We start from the raw sequence: 7,906 nt of genomic DNA, 5'->3' as shown, positions 1-7,906 counted from the left end.
ATTTAATATGTTATAGCTTATCCTTTGTTCTTTTTCTTTGTGCTCATCCAATTACTGCATACTGCTTTTGTTTTCTTAGCCCTAAATACTAGTTTTATTTTTTCTTGGGAGATTTTTCTTAGATCTTGTCCTAATTATAAAGTATTTCCAGTTGTATTTAAAATCATAGTTAAGTGCTTTGTGTTTGTGGCATGTATTAAAAGAGTGGAGAAAGAACCATCTCATTGTTATTTGGGGCATGAGGCAAATTACAAAATATTGTTATAAAACTTTTTTAAACAAGCTACTTTATTTGCTTAAACTACTGTTGGTTTAAGTTATATTCAATTTAAACTAAATTGCTTAATCTTTGAAAAATTCTGGCTCTAGAAGCAACTCCTTTTATTTTGAGTCAACAATCAGTGCTGGATTCAGTTTGCAGTTTCCTAATTTTCACAGAAGGCAGGATACAAACCATCAGAGAAACCTAAAATATTTCAGAAGTTAATCAACTACTAGGCTAAAACTTGTCAAGATGCCCACAACACCTATTTTTATTATATAGTAACTATCTGCTAGGCATTCTGATTAGTGTTTTTCTAATAATATCTGTGCTGTATAACTCACAGTGGTGTAGTATTTTATAGTTACTAAATGCAATCCTAAATTTTGTTTTTGTGTTTGGACCACAACCATCAATACCCAAGAGTTCCTCCTGGCTCTGCAATCAGGAACCACTCCTGGCAGTGTTCAGGGAACCATATGGATACTGGGGGTTGAACCTTGGGTTGACTGAATGCAAGTCAAGCTCCCTACCTGATTTCCAACCATAACTGTAAACTTCTTAAAGGGAGAATATTTGAATCACGTTTTTATTTGTCCCTACTATATCAAGCAGAAGGTATGGCCAGAGGAGGTTCCAATGGTAAACTAATGCAACTTTTCTTGCTTACAATGACTGTGCATGTACCATAACTGAGTATAAATTTCAGTAAATTAACAATTTGAACCCTAAATGGTCATTGAAAACTCCATTGAGATCAAGCTTCATCAATTCTGTGGACTCTTAGATTTACTTATCTTCGGATAGGAAGAGAAAAGAAGCATAAGTTAGATACATCTGTAACAGTTTTCCCTATCTCTATTGGGGAAAATAGGCCTCTAGGCTATAGAGACCAAAAGGCAATTCTCATGACCACTCTTTTAACAGAACTCATCAGCTTTATTTCATTGATTACGTTTCTAGAATTGTTAGTCTTATAGAGGAACTGTGACCTCTGAACCATTCATTGCAAGAAAACTATACTTTTAATCATGGTGTATACTTTGGGAAAAGGTTATATATATTGGACTACCCAATTACTTACCAGCTCACGGTTCCCGAGAGAATTGGGCAGTTCTACTTACTGCAATAAATCATTTCCTTGTACAAATAAATTATTAGCAATGTGTCTCCAAGCACTCTCATCTCACTCAAATTTGCTAAAAGCCTCTTTAGTTGATTTGTGCTTATGTACTAGATTGTGTTATAAATGTTGATGTAACTTCAGCTATGAACATGTGGGCATAGGCAAAGGATAGTAGAATATGTTTTGAACTTGGAATTGGGAGAACTGTTACTAGGCCTTACCTCATCATTTATTAGTTAAGTTAAATTGGATAAGTATCTTTTATTATCAGTTTTTAAAATTTTGAGGCCTTGAGGGTTACATCCAGTGATTTTCAGGGGTTAGTCCTGGTTCTGTGTTCAGATATCATTCCTGGCAGCACCAGGTAGCCATATCATAATCATCATCATCATCCTGTTGATTGTTGATTTTCTTTTTTTTTAAATTTTTCTTGGTAAATCACCATGAGGTACAGTTACAAACTTATGAACTTTCACGTTTGTATTTGGTTTACATCCCTACATCAGTGTCCATTCTCCTCCAATGTTCCCAGTATCCCTCCCACCACCCCCATCTCAACCCCTACCACCCCACCCTGCCTCTGTGGCAGGGCATGCCCTTTTGTTCTCTCTCCTGTTGGATGTTGTAGTTTGTCTCATTCCCCTGACCCTTAAAGAGTCTCCAATGCGGCACCATTGTTGATCAACAATCCCCCAGCATTGTTGATGTTCTTGAGCGGTCTCAGTAACGTCTCCATTCCTCCTAGCCCTGAGATTTTAGCAGCCTCTCTTTACTCGTCCTTCCCAACAGTGCCGCACTGGAGGCTCTTTCAGGGTCAGGGGAATGAGACCCATCATTGTTACTGGCTTTGGCATATGAATACACCAAGGGGAGTTTGCCAGACTCTCCCATGGTGGTGGCCATATGTGGTACAGGAATAGGCCTAATAGGCCTTATACTATTTCTCTGGCCCTGGATCAGTCTTCTAAGACTTTGGCTTGTTCGCTCTAAAGTGAGACTAATGATGCCAGCCATTCCATCTCTTAAGGCTTTGAGGATTTACATGCTTGGAAAGTAGTAGGGCACACATAATACAAATCCAAGGGGAATTGGCTATACCTTAACAAACACATTCTTCCACCTTAATCTCTTCTTTACAAATTGAATATCAGTTTTCCTGGAGGAAATTCTAGTTTCCAAATTACTAAAACTTAATCTAAATCTTTCCTGGTTAAAATTTGTTTCTGGCATGAAAACAATGCCAAAGCTCTCCAGAAATGTGCTTCTGTCCCTCTCTCTGACCTAGTTACCTTATTTTCAACTTTTGATGGTCCAGATTAAGTGATCAATATTCACACTTCAAACAATTCTGCCCTGGCACCCCCACCCCTTCCCTCAACCATGTCTAGGTTATAAGTCCATTCTGTTTTGTAGCATGAATCATACATATTTCAAAGAAAATTGTGGAAAATATACATAAACTTATAAAATAATATTTTGAACAATTACTAAACACTCAGCTTTAGAAATAACAGCATTATCATTATAATGAAGTCTAAAAATCATATCTCACTAAGTTTAGGAGGTAATCACTATTCTGAGTAAGATATTGATTATATAATTTTAATTTTTGTTTGTTAGCAGGGACTGGAGCGATAGCACAGTGGATAGAGCATTTGCCTTGCATGCGGCCAAGCCTGATTCGATTCCTCTGTCCTTCTCAGAGAGCCCAACAAGCTACCGATAGTATCCCGACCGCATGACAGACACTGGCAAGCTTCCCGTGGCGTATTCGATATGTCAAAAACAGTCACGACAAGTCTCACAATGGAGATGTTACTGGTGCCCACTCAAACAAATCAATGAACAACAGGACAACAGTGCTATGACAGTGCTATCTGTTTGCAGAGGTGGCCTCACAAGTAAGTGGTCCACAGTTGGCCTCGGGGCCTTACTGCCAATTGTCTGCCAAAGTACAATGCAAAAGTACAAAGAATATGGTACTTCTTAGGCCTGTGATTCTGGAGATTAACCCTGTCACAAGCAGTGCTTGGCTCCTCCAGGGCCACATCTGGTGGTAATTCAGGGCCTCCGGACTGCACCTGGTGATACTCAAGGCATCATTTGGTGCCAGAAATGAAACTGGGTCTGGTGCATGCTAGGTATGCACTCTAACTGCTGTACTATCTCCTGGTCCTGATATTCATTATTTCATAGAATTATGTATATTAAATATACTACTGTAAGAATTCTAAGAAAAGAGGCTGGAGAGATAGCATGGCAGGTAAGGTGCTTGCCTTACAGGGCTTGCTCCTTGGCACTGCCAGGAATAATTCCTGACCACAGAGCCAGCAGTAAGCCCTGAGCACAGCTAGGTGTAAGCCCAAACCTCCCCACACCCAAATAAAGAATTGTAGGATCTTTTCCTTTGTTCTACAAATGTTCGAGTACTTAAAGTGATTAGATTTTCTTTTTTTTTTGCTTTTTGGGTCACACACACACACATATATATATATATATATATATATATATATATATATATATATGAGTAACCTCTTATACCTTAGCACAGAAAAGGATACTCCAATACAAATGGAGTAACCCCAGCGATGCTTAGGGGTTACTTCTGGCTCTGCACTCACGCGTCATTCCTGGCAGTGCAGGGGGACCATATGGGATACTGAGAATCGAACCTGGGTCGGCAGCTTGCAAGGCAAACACCCTACCCGCTGTACTATCATTCCGGCCCCAGTGATTAGATTCTTAAATCTGGTATAAAGTGTGCCACTCCAAACTTCTGATTCATTCTTTTATATCTTGATATGCATCTAGGAGGTTAAACTATGTGGAGAGAAGTAATGGGTTTCTTTGACTTTTAGTTGGTTTCATATAAGGGGAGCATCAGTAGGGAACTGAATGGAGGATAGGATTTTTAACTCTATTCTCTCCTGTCTGTGAAATCTACACACAACAGCTTGAATCACAGCTCCATTTGTATTGGAGTATCCTTTTCTGTGCTAAGGTATAAGAGGTTACTCATATATATATATATATATATATACACACACACACATATATATACACATATATATGTAATGTGCATATATATAGGATATATATATTCTGGTTACTAGTTGTTTTACAGTTAGGGTGAATCACAATGCTATCTCCTATGGTATGGTGGTTTGTTTTCTAACTTTATTTAAACATTATGATTTACAAAGTTGTTTATAATACAGTTTTTTCAGGCATTCAGTGTTCTAATACCAATCACACCACCAGTTTGATGTTCCTTCCACCATTGTTCGCAGTTTTCCACCAACCCCCCAAGCCTGCCCACAGAGCACGCACAAAATATTTATTTTATATTGTTTGTTACCAAAAAATGGCTAATGGAATTATCAAAAAATACTTGGGTAAAAGACAATCTGTTAAGTTCTATGTCACAATGGGGTCATTAAATCCTTGTCTGATGTTTTACTAAGGTGTTAATAATGTAAATGTTTTACTAAGTAAAATGTTTTACTTAGTAAATGTTTTACTAAGGTGCTAGTTGATCCTTCTGTTATTGTTTTTGTTTATTGAGCTTACTTGGCTCTTGCTGTTCAGAGGTTCTATTGACTTTTTGATAGCATCTACCATGTATGTCATTTTTGTCCCTTCTGACCGTAGCAGGTTTTTTTCACTTCAACTCTCAGACTTTTTTCTGCTTTGCTGATTACTTTGTGCTACTGTTTCTTTGAATTCATTGAACATCCTCATCATAGCGTCACTAAAGACACTGTGTGAGGATTTATTGGTGCTGTTTATGTCTTGGGCGATACTGCTTTCTCTCATTTATCTTCTTTTCTGTTTTCCCCATTGTGTTCAGTGTTTTTTTTTTCTTTGCTTTTTTGGTTACCCTCGGCGATGCACATGGGTTACTCCTTGCTCTGCACTCAGAAATTACTCATGGCTGTAGTCGGGGGATCATATGGGATGCTGGGAATCAAAACCGGGTCAGCTGCCTGTAGGCAAACTCCTTACCTGCTGTGCTATCACTCCAGCCCCTAGAGTTCTTGTGCTGGAGGTGAGTCTTTGTAGGTAACCCAGTGAAAATGATTAGGGAATAAGCTGGAGGTTGTTATGTCTCTTCGTCTGGAATGGTGGGGCAGGAAACAGAATGTCAGGCATGAGCTGTGGTGTGGGCCTTTAATATGGCACAAGTGGAGTGGAGGCTGCTGGGACACAGTAGGAAAGGGACCTGCTTTGTGTTCTGAAGTAGGTGCTAGCAAGCAAAAGATCAGTCACTTTAAACTTTTTAAGTGTCTAAAAGTCACTTTTGTATATTGTGAAATATAAAATCCATATTCTACTAATTTTATTATTGGTAGCCAACTTTTCTAGAATTAACTGCTAAACTATTATACTTTCCTTACTATGAAATACTTCATGTTTCTGTTTCATAATGCTTATCGTTTTTCCATTTCTAGTTCAATATATGTGCTGCCAAAGTGAATGGTCCTATTTTAATTTACTATCTGGTTATATGAATATTTCTCTGTAACAATTTCATGCTAAAGCTATAATAAATTACCAAATATTAAAAGCTTAAAACAACATAGATGTGTTCTTTGAACTGTACTTTTTGGAGGTAAGATATTTAATATTAGTTTCTCTGCACTGAAACCTTGACTGTAGCTACAGCTACAGCTAGGGCGTTTGCCTTGCACACTGGTCGACCTGGGTTTGATTCCTTTGCCCCTCTTGGAGAGCCCGAGAAGCTACTGAGAGTATCTCGCCCTCACGGGAGAGCCTGGCAAGCTACCTGTGGCACATTCGATATGCCAAAAACAATAACAAAAAATCTCACAATGGAGATGTTACTGGTGCCCGCTTGAGCAAATCGATGAACAATAGGATGACAGTGATTACAGTGACAGCACTGAAACCAAGGTGTCAGCAGGGCCAAACTCCTTCTAGTGGTTGTAGGGGGAAATTCTTTTTAACTTCTAGAGCCCTTCTGAATCTCTGGATGAACTGACTTATGCTTCCTCCTCATGGTCAAAGTCTAGTAACTTCCGATTGTTCTCTCTCTTGAGGCTGTCACATCATATCTCTATTGTTTGAAGTACAATCCTCCTTTATCTCCCTTATGAAAAAACACTTGAAATTTAATTTAAAGACTACCTGGATAAACCAGGGTAATATTATAATCTCAAGATATTTATTTTATCAATTCCCTAAATCTTGTTATTATATAAGGTGAAATTCACAGGTTTCCGGGATTTGCATCTGGATATTTTCACTCCATTAGTCCTGTGAGCTTCTTGAGGTTCTATGTGATCTTTATCCAAAGTAGTACATGCTTTGGCCGGAGAGACAGTACAGTGGATAGGTGCTTGCCTTCCACATTTCTGACCTGGGTTTGATCCCCAGCATCCCATATGGTCCTCTGAGCACCTCCAAGAATGATTCTTGAACCAGTCAGGAGTAACTCATAAGCATTAGTAGATGTGCATCCCCCCAAAAAGTAGTAAATGCTAGATAATAATTCTCTGAATAAATACAATTTTATTTCCTGACTATGCTGTGATTGAAAACTCTTCTGAGGAAAATATTTACTTTAGCTTTTTATATATCTTCCAACGATAATCTCCCTTGTTAGTTCAATACATGTGAGGCTGTAGGATAAGGTGGAAAGATATCTAGACTCCATCTTGGTTGCATCTTTTATGAACAATGAAATTTTAAGGAAAATTTAGTTTTATTCTCTTAAGAATCTCTTAACTTGTTGTGAAACTGGAGAAGAGGAGAAAATAAGCCTATTGAGAATACAAGGCCCTTACATATGATTCATCCAGAAGATTTCTGCTTTTATCTGTTTTATATAACTACTGCCCTTTATATACAAACTTGAATTTGAACAAATAAAAGGTTCTTATTCTTTTTAAAAAAGCTTTGAAAATGACTCTTTTCATCACTATCTACATATGAGGCTGCTGAAACTGAGAGACATCATCTTTTTTGCCTCTTGAATTTGCTTTCTGAAACCATAGCCTTGAAGCTATCATTATGAAAAGATCTCTGTACAAATTGTCTCCTTAGTACAAAGAGGTGTTAAGATCCTCTCTTGTCTAAAAACACAATGGAAAACTGTGGAGGTTCTACTACAATTTATTTATATGTGATAAATAGCATCTTTATTATATGCAAAATAAGATGCAGCTCATAGCAAAGAACTATTTAATTGCAAACTTTAGGAATTATCCAAGTTTAGACATAGAGGAACAACAAGACAATTTGTAAGCCAGGAAAAATGTCATATTTATTTTGGTGAGGGGGTATAGCATGATCTTTGAAAGAAAGAACAGTATTTAATTTCTATTCATGTGCATATATTTTGTTGAATTGATGATACCATATTTTCCCCAAGAGATATATCTTAGTTCCATTGTATGTATAAATTTAATCTATATCCGGCATTCAGACAGCAATGATTTGATTGCCTATTAACCAATACTTGTAGTTACTCAGATAAAGCACATTTTCTCTTTCTA

This window comes from Sorex araneus, chromosome X (assembly GCF_027595985.1).
Source record: "Sorex araneus isolate mSorAra2 chromosome X, mSorAra2.pri, whole genome shotgun sequence".
Taxonomy (NCBI): Eukaryota; Metazoa; Chordata; class Mammalia; order Eulipotyphla; family Soricidae; genus Sorex; species Sorex araneus.
The sequence above is the reverse complement of the archived record's forward strand: the minus strand, read 5'-3'. Positions refer to the sequence as shown.